This window comes from Marmota flaviventris, chromosome 8 (assembly GCF_047511675.1).
Source record: "Marmota flaviventris isolate mMarFla1 chromosome 8, mMarFla1.hap1, whole genome shotgun sequence".
NCBI lineage: Eukaryota > Metazoa > Chordata > Mammalia > Rodentia > Sciuridae > Marmota > Marmota flaviventris.
Genome location: NC_092505.1, coordinates 18379285 through 18393386, shown reverse-complemented (window position 1 = coordinate 18393386; position 14102 = coordinate 18379285). Strand labels below are relative to the sequence as shown.

Genomic DNA, 14102 nt, shown 5'->3' with positions numbered 1-14102 from the left:
CATCTGAAAATGTCATGATTTTCTTCAGTTCATCACCCAGTATAGGAAGAATAATGACTCATAGATGAACATGCACACATCATAGAGTAATAACTTTGAAAAACAAAATAAAGCAAGATAAAAGATTTATTCGTGGCGCACTATTCTTATAGTTAGTAAAAATCTCTCTGAGAGTTGTTATATTTCAGCAGAAAATAAACAAAAATCTCCTTCATCTATTGAATTGTACTGAGGAATTGAGTTCATATTGGTGATAATGGTGAAAGTAGATTCTGCCACTCTTCCTTGATTAATGAAGCTCATGCAGTTTTCCTGGAGTGTTAATCAGTGCTGTTTCAGAGAAGAGCCCAGAATCCTTAGATGCATCTCTTTCTTCCCAGTCTTTCTTCAAAAATGAGAACTTTCTAATTTGCACATTTTAAGAATTTCTGGCACTTGGTGCCAAGAGGCAACAGTAGACATTTTTATTTGTTTTTTTCTCCCAGTTGAAATGTCTTACTTTTGCAGAAACAGAACATAAAGCCAAACAAAAGGCTCCCAAGATGATAATAGAGACAATGATTTGAATTTCTGAACCATGACTTGCTTACAGCACCAGAACAGTGTCCCTAGCAAAGGGCAAGATCTGCACATGAATCTTTTGAAGAATTTATAGTGGCAGGAAAAACTATTGACAAGACTGTAAGGATTTCCAGTGAGCTCAGTAGAGGGAAAACTGAAGTCTAAATGAAGAATGACAATACAAGTGAATGAGGAGGAGGAGGAGGAGGAGGAGGAGAAGAAGATGATGATTATTTCTGTATTGAAACAAGAGATATTTGAGATCATCTTTAAAGGATCTTAATAATTCCTTTTTTCTGATATTAAAATTGTCTGAGCTGTTTTTCTAATAACTTCTTTCAGAAGACTTTACTATCTGTTTATGTATTCAATTAATATTTTTACACCAAAAAAAGTAAAACATTTCCCACTATTCCCAAGAAGCAATTTTTACATACTGGGAAATAATACATGCCTAATTAAGGATGAATGCTACAAATTAAAAAGTTATATTCTTATGGTTGTATTTTGTGCATTTTCTACTATACATGTATCAAGATAATAGCCATTCTCAAAAAAAAAAAAAAAAAAGGGAGAGAGAGAAACAAAGAAACAAACAAACAAAATGCATCAAGCCACATGTTAGCTTTGTTAAGGATTATCAAAATATGCTGTAAGGTTTCAGTTTAAACTAATGAATTAAGAAAGTGTCTTCATTTACATAGCTTCTTGCTAGAACTTAATAATGGATGGAATTGAACATGAACTGAAGATTTATTATGAAGTAATGAAATGTTTTAGATTCAAGACTCCTTCAAGCATAAATTCACCTCCAATCTTACTAAAAACTCATTGTGTTAAAATAACCACAGGTAATCTCCACTCTTAGTTTTCCTATTAACTCAATTAACTACCTGGATAATTTCATTCAAGTCATTTAACCTTAGGGTGTCTATAAAGATTTTCATCTAAATTTGAATTCCTTTGGAAATTCAAAAGAGTTATTCCTCCTGTTGCTGCTAGTATCAGCTTATTGTGGGACTGAGCACATAGATCTTTTTGTGTTCTTTAAGCATAAAACTAAATCTTACATAACATGCCATTTGTGTTATATCCTCACCACTTTGTTAATTTTAATTTGTATCATCTCCATATTTTATGGCACCCAAAAGAAAATTCACTGGACAAAAGACACCTGAGTTGTATCAACCTAGCAAGTGTAATTATTCTTTTAAGTGAATAAAATTAGTGCTGTTTTTTTTTAATTTCATACTGCCCTTGGTTGCTAAATATTCATTTAAATGTATGTGATACGCTTTCTATGTGTTAAGTCAAATGACTGGGAATCTAAATTTGAATTTATCAAATCAACTCTCCAGTTTGAAGATTAATGGCAGCCTCTTATGGAAATATTAAATGATAGGTACAAATAAATTTCAATGACTACACCTGCAATAAAAGTATTGTTAAAGATCAAAGTGTGTAAAATATCATTGTTACCACTGAGGTAACTTGTATGGAATAGAATGAAGTATTTCTGTTCAGATATCCAAAACCTGCCTTGGAATTCCGTCTAAATATTACAAAACCTGCCTTGGAATTCTGTCTAAATGCTAAATTCAATAATTTCTTTATTAATGATAAAAACCTGAGTACCTAAGTCTAACTCATTATTGTAAATCAATGTAATCATCTTAGTCATTAAAATAAATGAATTATTTATTCAAGATTCATGTTTCCCAAGATCCTGTGAAAACTGTAAAACAATGGAAAAAAACTGATCTATCATTTGGAAACATAGCACAAATAAGTACAATTCCTGCTTTGAATAAGAATGAAAAAAAAAAGAGATTAAAGAACAGTATTTCATAAATCTCAGAAATTGTTACAAAAGTCATTACAATCATACTAACTGAATTTTATTGTGTTAGTCAGCTTTTTGTTGCTATGACTGAAATACCTTACAAGAACAACTTAAAGGGAACATGTTTTTTTTTGAACCTGAGGCAATCCAAGTGGGAGAACATTGTAGAGAAAAGCATCTCAGTAGCAGAGAAAGAAAGAGAGAGAAAAAAAGGGTAGAGGGGATGTGTGTATGGGGAGACAGGTGCAGTCTCAGTCAATACCCCAATGACATACTTTCTCCAACCATGCCACACCTTCCCTCAGTGATCACCAGTACTCCATTCAAATTATTAATTTGACCAATGGTTTAATCCACTTGGAGCTCTCATAATCCAATCTTTTCACCTCTGAAAAGTGCCACTTTCCTAACACTTGAGCTTTTGGGGTGACATTCCTAGATCCAAACATAACATTACACCCTTGGCACTGAAATCTTGTGCCCATCTTACAATACAAAATGAGCTCAGTCAGTCTCCAAGAGTCCCTGTAATCTTAACAGTTTCATCATTGCTCAAAAGAACACATATGATGTCTCCTCAGAGACAGGATGCAAACTCTCAGCAATGAGTCCCTGTAAAAATAAAAAGCAAGTTACATGCTTGTGATATTCAGTGGCACAGAAAGAACATTCCCATTCTAAAAGGAAGGAATGGGGCATAGAGAGAAGTGGTTGAAGCAAAGCAAGACTGAAATCCAATTGGGCAAATATGTCCTGTAACTCCACATCTAGCATCCAGGGCATACAGTGGCTTAGGACTTAGGAAGTCTTGGCCCTTTAGCCTTACTGACTATATCCCACATGAGCCCTCATTCAGCTGGGCTCTGCTCTCTGCTTCTTGCTTTTCTTGGCAGATGACTTCCACCAACCTGGTATCTCTTGATTCCTATGGCCTGCAATCCAGCTCAGCTACTTGTAGCTACTTTCCTTCAGAATCCAGCAGACTCATTTATTATTTTGTCTGCATATTAATATCATTTCATTGGCAGATCTTATATTGTCAAGAGTTTTAGAAATATTAACTTTTAAAAATTCAGAGCATTTAAAAATGTCATAGTAACATTTTAGGATTAGGAAACATATCTTTTGTTTGTTTGTTTGTTTTGGTTTTACAACCATGACAACTAATTTATAGTAAGCCACATATTAAATCTTGAACAGAACAGACTGCAAAAATATAAAAGAAAACAAAAAAGCTTAATTTTTATATGACATATTCATTAAATAGAGTAGTAAATAATAGAATCATCACCCCCAATCTGCTTAAACAATAATAATGACACCAATGTCCATATAAAAGTCTTCAGTTGTTTTCCTCAGAAAACTTCTGAGACCTTTTGAACACTGAGAAACAATTTAAATAGATTCAATTCCCATTTAAGAGTACACTGTTGATCCTTTGAGTGAATTCCCCAGAGGCATTTTTCAGAATATAGTCAATTTCTTTTATTCTGTAATGATGTGTAAAAAGTAACAAAGTATGATCATACTTGCTATGATTTCAGCATTTCAACAACCTTTGGAATTTAAGTAAAACTTGTTATTTGGCTGGTTCTCATTAAGTGCTCTACTACTGGCCACATAGTGTATTAATCAAATATACTGATGAGTCATGTAAAACTAATAAAAATAATGCCAGGATGGTAAAAATTTACCAGATCTCCCATCACTAGTTAATTTTAGCTTACTTGCTATACTGAGAATAATTTTAATACTATTTTTTACTATTCCACATCAATTTTATTGAAGATTAATTTGTATACAAAAATCTTTATTTAAACTGTGCAACTTAATAGACATTGATAAATTTATAGTCCTCTGCAGACATTATTCTGTTGCAAATCCCTTACATTTCTAATACCTTCCATCCAATAGTTCCTCATAGCTTTATTACAACATCCCTCCCTCTACCTTAGACCATGACAATGGATGACTGGCTTCTTATCATTATAAATTAGTTAACTTTTAAATGCATTACTTTATTTTGGCTTCTTTAATTCAGTATGATGCTGAGTTTCATCAAACACTTCCCATGTAACATGTATTGTTTTATTTGCTGGGAATTAATCTATTGAAGGACATAATACGTTGTATTCAACCATTTATTCATTAACAGATATTTAAAAATTTTCCAGTATTGACAATCTTGAATTTTGGGGCTGCATATACTCTTGTACACATCTTTGTGTAGACCTGTTTTATTTACTCTAGATGAGCATCTAGGAGTGGAATGGCCAAGGCATAAAGTAGAAACAACTTTAACTAATTTATAAAAGTATCAAGACATTTAACAAGGTGGTTATACAATTTTGCATCTCTGGTGACATATGAGCATTACATTTAATCCAAGTCCTCACCAAATATTTGATCATGCTAGAAGTTACCCAGAATAATCTCATTTTAGTTTTAATTTGAATGTTCCTTATTTTGATTTTTGCTGGCCAGCTTTTCATGTGCTTCATGGTTTGCAATACATTCATTTTATGTAATGCCTTTAGTGATAATTGCCCATTTTATTCAGTTATTTCCATCCTAAAGTTGAGATGATTAAGGCCCTTATATATTTTGTCTATAAGTCTTTTCTCAATTATATGTGCTGAAAATATATCTTCCATTAGGTAGCTTGCATTTTTATTAAATTTTTATCTGGAGGTTTTACCATTTTGGCTTTTCTATGAGGATTATGTTACATTTTGTGTGAGTATTGATTATGATGTGAAATGAAGTCAATGTCTTTTATATCTCACATAGACATAGCCTACATGGATACTGAGCTGTTCAAACATTATTTAGAAAGATTTTCTTTTATCTTTAATTGAGTTTAATTGATACTTTGGTTGAAAATCAATTGACCATTATATGTGACTTTATCTTTGAATCATTTATTGTTCTCTACATATTCATCATGCCTTGATTACTGAAACCACTGTTATAGCTTAAAATTTAAAATATTTTTCTTTACTTTAAAAATTGCTCTAGGTAGCTTGATTGTCATTTTATATGCAAATGGTGCTATTTTTATTGACCTTGCTTTAGACCTACAATCTACTCTTGCTTTTTCAGAGACAGCCATTTTAGTAATAAGTAATAATAAGATTTCTGATCTATGAACATAGTTTATCCCACCATTCATTAGGTCACTCAACATTTTATTACCAATATTGTACGGTTTTCATTTTCAAGATCTTTCAAGCCCTTAGTAAAATATAAATCTAAATAAATCTGTGTTGGCACTATTGTTAATACGACTTTAAAAAGTAACTCCATGTCAATATCTTAAAATGTTATGCCCACTTACCTTTACAATTCTTTGAGATTTACAATATGTGCAGTATAGAAAAGAATGCAGACTTTTTAATTTGATGGTTAAATTCAATTATGAGGAGCCTAAGGTGTATGTGTATTGTCTTCAATTCAAAAATGATGATGATAGAAATAATTTGTTCATTTAATTGTGATGATTAACTTAGATTCCACAGTATAGAAAAAAATATTACTGTGTTTAATATCCTTATATGCAAATGAAACAAGGAGCCTTTTCTATATCACTTCCATAGAAGTTGGAAATACACTTTTTTATTTCATGAAATGATTCCTATCACTGCCAGTATAGCACTCTCTTTCCTTCACATTCTGTATATACTATCTTTATAGCTGTTTGAAAAAAAAATTAGATAACTATCCAATTGCAGAAATGCTCCCTTTGGCCTTTGATTCATAATACACTTTTCCAGCTTTGATCATTTCTGCTGAATATATTCATCTAAGCAAGTATTTTAAAATAATCTTACAAAATTGATTTTAATGCCAGTAGTTTATGAAACCAAGAAGTATAAAAGACAAATCATAGTACACATAATAGAAACTAAACCTTAGCCTTTTGAACCAATTGTTGATGGGGGAAATAACAAAGCATTTTCACTGCTTTTATAGATTGCTTCTTTTGAAGCAACAATGAATTGAATCATTAAAAAGTAAAATAGTCCATTGAACTAAAAAGTAAACAATGAATGGGAAAACCAATACCTAAGGAAAAAAAACATGTTTTCCAATCTCTGCTTTTATGCCTGCTTTTGCATTTAATAAACTATGAAAAACTGAACTCTAAACATAAGTGCCACAAGGGTTACAACACTGATGCATTACATTGATGTCCATATCAGTAGAAGTCACAAAATGTTGTTTTAAAAATAAAATATATGAGATAACAATTAAACAGGAAGTGGGAGGACAATGAGAAAAATCAACTCTATCATTATTATGTTATGCTAACATGATTATGTAATTTCTTTTCTAATGAGACAATTTGTTTCTCTGCTATTCAATTTGCTTGGCAAGGAAATGCTAAAATAGGAGGAGACCACTCATTTTTACAGTTTATCATTAATTTGAGTCTTTATTGGATCCTTCTTAGACTTCTTCAAACCCTGGTGTGTGCCCCTGTGTGTGTATGTGTGTGTGTGTGTGTGTGTGTGTGTGTGAGAGAGAGAGAGAGAGAGAGAGAGAGAGAGCAAGCACTAGATAATAAAGGCCCATGGCTTCTTCTGGGTCCCTACCACATTCAGGTCAGAAGCAAAGCGAATTCACAGGATCTGAGACCTCACACTGTGGGTTCCAGCTTCTGCTTCCTCTTGCTATCCATATCTTTTTTTTTTTTTTTATCCTAACGCTTGTCTTGTAGTATTGAAGCTTTAGAATCAACCTTTCAGAAGACATGATCCTTACAGAGACTGCTTACTTGTTTCCCACAGTTGCCTTAGTTCAGTTCTTAGAAATTTCTCATTGAACCCTGACAGAGATACTATACTTAACTAATCTTACCCCACAAATAAACCAGGATGAATAAATGTATAGCATTTTTATGCAACTACTGAGTACAGTTTAAAACCTTTGGAATAATTACAATATATATATATATATATATATATATATATATATATATATATATATATATATGACTAATTAGTTGAAGAAAATGGAAGCATGTTTCTTTTTATTTTTCTTCTATACAGATATTTTACAATATCTAATAGTTTATATAATTTTTACAGTATCTAACTCTATATGGTATGGCATAGATATGCATTTTAACCAATAAAATGAATTATTCCAAAGGTTAATAGTTAAGTATTCAAATGGTTAATAGTTTTATTTAATGGATTGATTGGAGCTTATTGACTAAAACTTGTAAGAATTAAACTTTGAATAGTTATAGAAAATATAGCTTTTCCTTCTCTTTTTAAAGAATATGTTATCAATTTTGGTCATTCTGTTTCCCTAAAGGAGATAGCATTGTTTTGCTTTCATATTGAATTTGAAAGAGGCCCACTGAAATATAAGATTAATTTGGACATGATTTACTCTCAAGAAGTATTCAGATTTTAGTACCATTAAATCTTATCAAAACAGTTCCCTGTAGAAGGATAAACTCTGAAATTGAGCCAGAATTTTAAAAGTCTTTGGATTGGAGGAAACAGAACAAAAGGAACCATCTAAGTGTCCCTTGGCTGAATCATATCTTCTCTGTTTGTCCTAGTTTTACTAAGCTCTAAAAATAAGAGCCTGATAAGACTCATTGCTACAACTACCACCTTCTCTCCAGTACAACTAACTACCAGAGGTGGTTAGCGTCCACCCCAATTAATTAGACTTAAATACTAGGTAGGTGTGGACTCTGACCTCTGGATTTCCAGGACTGTCAGTGGTGCCCACTTCTGCAGTGCTGAGCGTTATGGCAGCACTGATGGCGCCTTGCTCCTGGAACAGCATGAGGCCATTGAGCAGGGGGCTAGCTTCAGCAAGGCCCGAGATGAGGTGCTGCAGAAGCTTCAGGAAGACTTCAAGATGCAGACTAATTTTTTCTTTATTCTGGGTGCCAGCAGGGAAACCAGCAGAGTGCTCTTAAAATAAATCCTGGAACAGAACCTGTTTTCCAGGGTCACTCTGGCCTGAGGAAGCTCACCTTCGAGAAGGGAGCTTATAAAAGTTACATGCATACACTGCTGGTGGGACTGCAAATTGGTGCAGCCAATATGGAAAGTAGTATGGAGATTTCTTGGAAAATTGGGAGTGGAACCACCATTTGACCTAGCTATCCCACTCCTCAGCCTATAACCAAAGGACTTAAAAACCGCATACTACAGATATACAGCCACATCAATGTTTATAGCAGCACAATTCACAATAGATAAACTGTGGGACCAAACTTGATGCCCTTCAGTAGATGAATGGATTAAAAAAAGTGCCACCTATACACAATGGAATTTTGCTCAGAAATAAAATAGAATAAAATCATGGCATTTGCAGGTAAATGGATGAAGTTAGAGAAGATAATGCTAAGTGAACTTAGACAATCCCAAGAAACCAAATGCCAAATGTTTTCTTTGATATAAGAAAGCTGATTCATAGTGGGATAGGGAGAGGGAGCATGGGAGAAATAGAGGAACTCTAGGTAAGGCAGAGGGGTTGGAGGAGCAGCATGGTGTTATTAATGATGGTGGAATGTGATGATCATTATTATCCAAAGTTGAAGACATGAATTGGTATGAATACACTATGTATACAACCAGAGATATGAAAAATTGTGCTCTCTCTCTATATATAATAAGAATTGTAATCATTCTGCTGTCATATATAAATTTAAAAAAAAAGAATTTTAAAAACAGGAAAATCAAGGGAATGAATCAAACATTTAATGCCTTTCCTGTAAGAACTCTGTCTCTGGGCAATCAAATAGTTGACAGGAAGTGTCTGTTTTCAGAGGGGTTCTAATTAATAAATGAAAAAGACATTAAAAAATATGAATCAAGAAGTGGTGGACTTTGAAAAATTGGAAGACTAAAGTGTCTTACAAAGTCATGATGTTGGAATCTGTTGCCTGAATACCACCAGAAACAAAGCTGGGATGGAGGGATTTGTTTGTGTTGACTGAGATCATGTGCTGAAGTCTGCAGAGCTGGAAAAAGCTGGATGGTGCAAATATTTCAACTTGCTTTCCTCGAAAGGAGCTGATAAGTTGAGCAATTTTTTATATTTACAAGTTAAGTGAGAAATAGAAACCAGGGTTGGGGAATTAAAATTTGATCGCCACTCAGTATTTAGGCCTGGAGTTTTGTCATGTGGTAGGCAAGAATCTCACCCAGGTGAATGGTTAGAAATTCTTAGGCTCCTCACTAGAGTCTGGGCCAGTGGACACTCGGTGTCTGTGGTGATTGTGGCTACTCCAAGTGACTAGAACTTGGAACTTCTGGACAACAAGGCCATCCCTGACCTGACCTGAGAAAAGCTCATGGTGTTCTCAGGCCATGACTAGACTTGAGAAACTTGACCACATGCCTCACTAAATCTGTAATTTTAGGGCCTCAAAAGAATTTGAGTGCTTTACCTTTGTCGTTTGACTGTTCTTAGCCATGTAGATCCAATTGGGACATGACTTTGCTCTGCATTGGTAGCTCAGGGCCTGGGTGTACATGTAGATCACTCAGGGAACTTGTGAGAAGTAGAGATTTATAGGCCCTGTTTCAAACCCTGTGAATCAGAACGTGGGGGGAGTGGGCATAGGAATCTGCAGTTGGTTTTGCTTAAAATTCCTCTGATGGTTATTATGCCATGGATTGGGAGGCAGCTTTGAAACACTCCTCTGCAGTCACAACAGCAGTATAAACCCTATATGCTGTTCAGACAAGTGATGTGCTAAAATTGTTGCCATCCTTGTTCTGTTAATGTTGTGCCTTTCTACTACTTTAGAACATATAATAAAAAATTAACAGTTTTTATAGTTCAAGGGAGAACTAAGTAGGGCAATGAAAATAAATGCACAAATCCTGGGTACCTCTTCAATGGTTCAAAAATATTAGCTGTACTACGGGTGATGTGCAGCTTTTTGGCCAACGCACTGATTTAATAACAGCTATCGTTTATCAGATGCTGGCTACATTCCAGTCCTTATTTGCATCATCTATGTTTTAACCCTCCAAACAATCCTTATAAAGGATACTGTCACTGAAAAAAAAAAAAAAAAGAAAGAAAAGAAAAGAAAAAAGAAACAAACTCAGCTCAGCTTGGAAATTGTGGGGAAAGTGATGAAAACCATAGAGAGGCTTACTCTCCACTCTCCTCCTTTCCTGCTCCAACCTCCCTCTGACTTTTATCCCACACTGTTCTCAACTATAGGATCTATTCCTTCTCCAGAATACAATAAGAGGAATGTTGAGGCAAACTTAGAAGTGGAATTTTACATTTGGGAAAAGTATTTCTCACAGAGGGAATCAATCTAATGTGAAGAAGGAAAAACATTAAATGCAGCTAGGTAAATAAATCAATTAAAAGTTGACATTTTAATTAAGTAACACATTAAAAGTAAAAACAAGCATATGCGCGTGCTGCGCGAGCATACACACACACACACACACACATGCACGCACACACACACACATATCCCAACAACAGCAAAGGCAAGTTAATCCTGTAAGTGGATCTTATTCCTTTAACTGCAAGAATAAAGGTATTGAGGTTCTTATTTCTTTAACTGCAAGAATAAATGTATTTAGCTCAGTATTCAGACCATAGTTTAGTTAAGAGTCTCAAAGTTTTACGATTCAGACTCCCACTTGTCCCTGAAACCAGGACACTCAGCATAAGCTATGAACACTACAGATACAAATGCATTCCAGTTAGATAGGCACTACTTGGGACCAAAGTTTAAGTGATCTGCTTACAGAGAATATCAGAATATTCTGTCATATTTTATCACTGAAATAAATTGAAGTTATGCTATGTTTAAAAGGAATGATCAGTAATTGTGAAATATCAGGTATCCATAAATAAATCTTTAAATATATTAAATATTTAAAAATACATTTAAGGGGCTGGGATTGTGGTTCAGTGGCAGAGCACACGTGTGTGTGAGGCACTGGGTTCGATCCTCAGCACCACATCAAAATAAATAAATAAAATAAAGACATTGTGTTTATCTACAACTAAAGAAATATTTTTAAAAATGCATTTAAAAATGAGCTAACATGGCAACTCTTAGGAGAAAGTAAAAATATTTTCAAGTTGGATTGGCTCAAGAAAGATTTTTAAAAATCAATGGATTTAAATCAATATTTCAGAAATGAATGTATGCTAATGGCAATTCACTAAAGGATGATGTCATATTCATTAAATTGATAAAGATATATCCAAGAATGGCTATTGCTAAAATTAGATTTACAGATGAAAAAAATAAAGCAAAATTAGTTATCATAAAAATAAATTGAAATAAGGCAATTAAAAACAAGAAAATTAGAAAAATACTTTTTAAATGTGGCCAAGGGGAAAAATTAGAACAGATTTTAAAAAGTATAATCAGAAATGATTTTACAGTTTTGTCATAATGTAAAATATAGCTTGTAATAATTTACATCAGTGATAAATACCAATTTGTAAAAAATATTTCCAACTTTTAAATAACCATTTTTTTAATATTCAGAATACAAAGTGAATTGTGAATTAAAAAGTAACAAGCCCTCAGTAGTAAATTAAATAATAATACTGATAGAATTAACAATAAAGCTGCCTATTTTACATATTATCTTATTATATATATTATTATCATACCTTAATCATATCAACTTATTTAATTCTCATATCAAAAATATGTTGTAATTATTGTCATTATGGACATTTGGGAGTTCACCACTAGTACTGCATACATTTTTTTTTTAATCTCTGTATTTTCCTCTGGGAGTCCACCATGGTGAGCAGTCTATGTCAAAAGCTTCCACATGGCTCATGCTGTTGTAAGTGAGTGTCACACCTGAAGCCACGATTGTCCTTCTTCCTTCTCACAAGCTCTCTGATACCTCAGAATGGAATGGCTGCAGGAACACATGAGACACACACGGATAACCTCTAAATGAGGAGCTTTTTCCATGTGTAGACTGGGGTGATCAAACATTGGATAAACACCTCGTTCTAGAAACCACAGAAGAGCAAGTGTCAGAGACACAGAAAGGTGAGTGTATGAAATAAAGTGAAATGACAGATGAAGATCAGGACATGCAAAGAATTTGCAGATTCTGAAAATAGAGATTAGACATTCCTTGCAGACATTACCAGGTCTGTGTTTTATCAAAGACAATATTGTTGAGTTTGTGTTTTATAAATTGGTGAAGAAGATTCTAAGAGGACTTAGAGAAAGAAAAATGCAAGACTGAATTAGGGAGAATAGATAACAAACTATAATGTATAATATTTGGAAGGGATATAAATGATAAAAACACAGGGAATTAGATTCAGATGATGAGACTATTCAAAGAAACAAAAGAATAAATATATACAGATGGATATAACTATGAATTAATATTTTAAAAAACATTTATTTTGTTGTTTTCTACAAATAATTTGAAAAGTAACAATAAATTATATAATGCCTATTTAAATAGCAAATTTTTGTGTGATATGACTGAAATATTTTCTCTTTTTGTCTTTATTCTTTTCTTCTCTTTTTTTCTTGCTTTCTCACTTCCTTGCTTGCTTGTGGTCTGACCTAATGAGCATCTGAACTTTACGATAACAAGTATGTGAAATTCAGTGTCAACTCAGTGTTACTTGGAAAATACAAAAGCTAACCTAATCTTGAAATTCTATTATTGTTTTTGATATATTTAGCAACTTCATCCATGTAAAATGAGATTTAAATTGTACAATGTTCCTACTTTGAGCTACTATAATTCCTCAAGTGATGTAATCATCATTATGTGGTATTTGAATGCTTTTTTATTTTAAAGAAATAGAAAAATAAGAATATTTTAAGCTAACAGAAATTGTAAGCAAATGCCTAAATGCTTAAGCATGCATTTTTACATATTCATGAACACAAGCACCTGCCCAGGTACCTTTTCAATTGTTTTGTCCCTGGATTATTGTAGGTGATTCACTATTCTTTCTAGACACAAAGCTCTAGGTCATGTTTACTGAAAATCAAACAATCTGCATAGATTTTGTTCTTTTTAGTATTAAATTTATTTGGTAGTTTCAGAATAGGTAAAGAATGTATTCTTTATGAAATAATTTGTTATTTAATATTAAAAATACTTAATTATTTGATATTGATTATTTTTAATTAATCAATCTTAGTTTGATTCTTTAGAGAAAGCATTAATTTTATGATGCTAAGATTAAATAATTACAATACAGTATCTTTTCAAAAACAGAAAAATAGTTTTATTAAGGTGTGCAAACAGAAAATTTATGGATAGTCTAAGTAAGGTGTCCCCACGTGTATATTTGAAATTTAGCAGTGCATAAAGATGACATCACTAACAACTGTGGATGGGTTAGGTTGTTTTCAAAATCATGTTGGGACCCAATTCAGGAGAGACCATACAAAAGGTATCCCATGTAACATCAAAAATAAATATGGTCTCTATATGCTTACCCACTGCAATGTCAAAGTTAGAACATATTCAGCAGAGGAGAATGGAGAATCCCTGTGAAATAATAAAAATAACTTTTCAAAAAAAACATGTTTAAAATATAAGCCACAGAGCAAAAACAATGTTTATATCAAAGGTCCTGTTCAATGAAGAATGCTATGAATAAAAGTTTTGGACAGCAGATGGTAGAAAAGAAAAAAAAAAATTCTATATTTAGAATTTATAAATGGATGATCTTG

General features: G+C 32.9%; 1 pseudogene; it reads left to right on the top strand.

Moving 5' to 3' along the window:
- Positions 1-733: 733 nt before the first annotated feature.
- On the top strand, positions 734-9751 carry LOC114087790 (oxidoreductase HTATIP2 pseudogene; annotated as a pseudogene).
- Positions 9752-14102: the final 4351 nt, after the last annotated feature.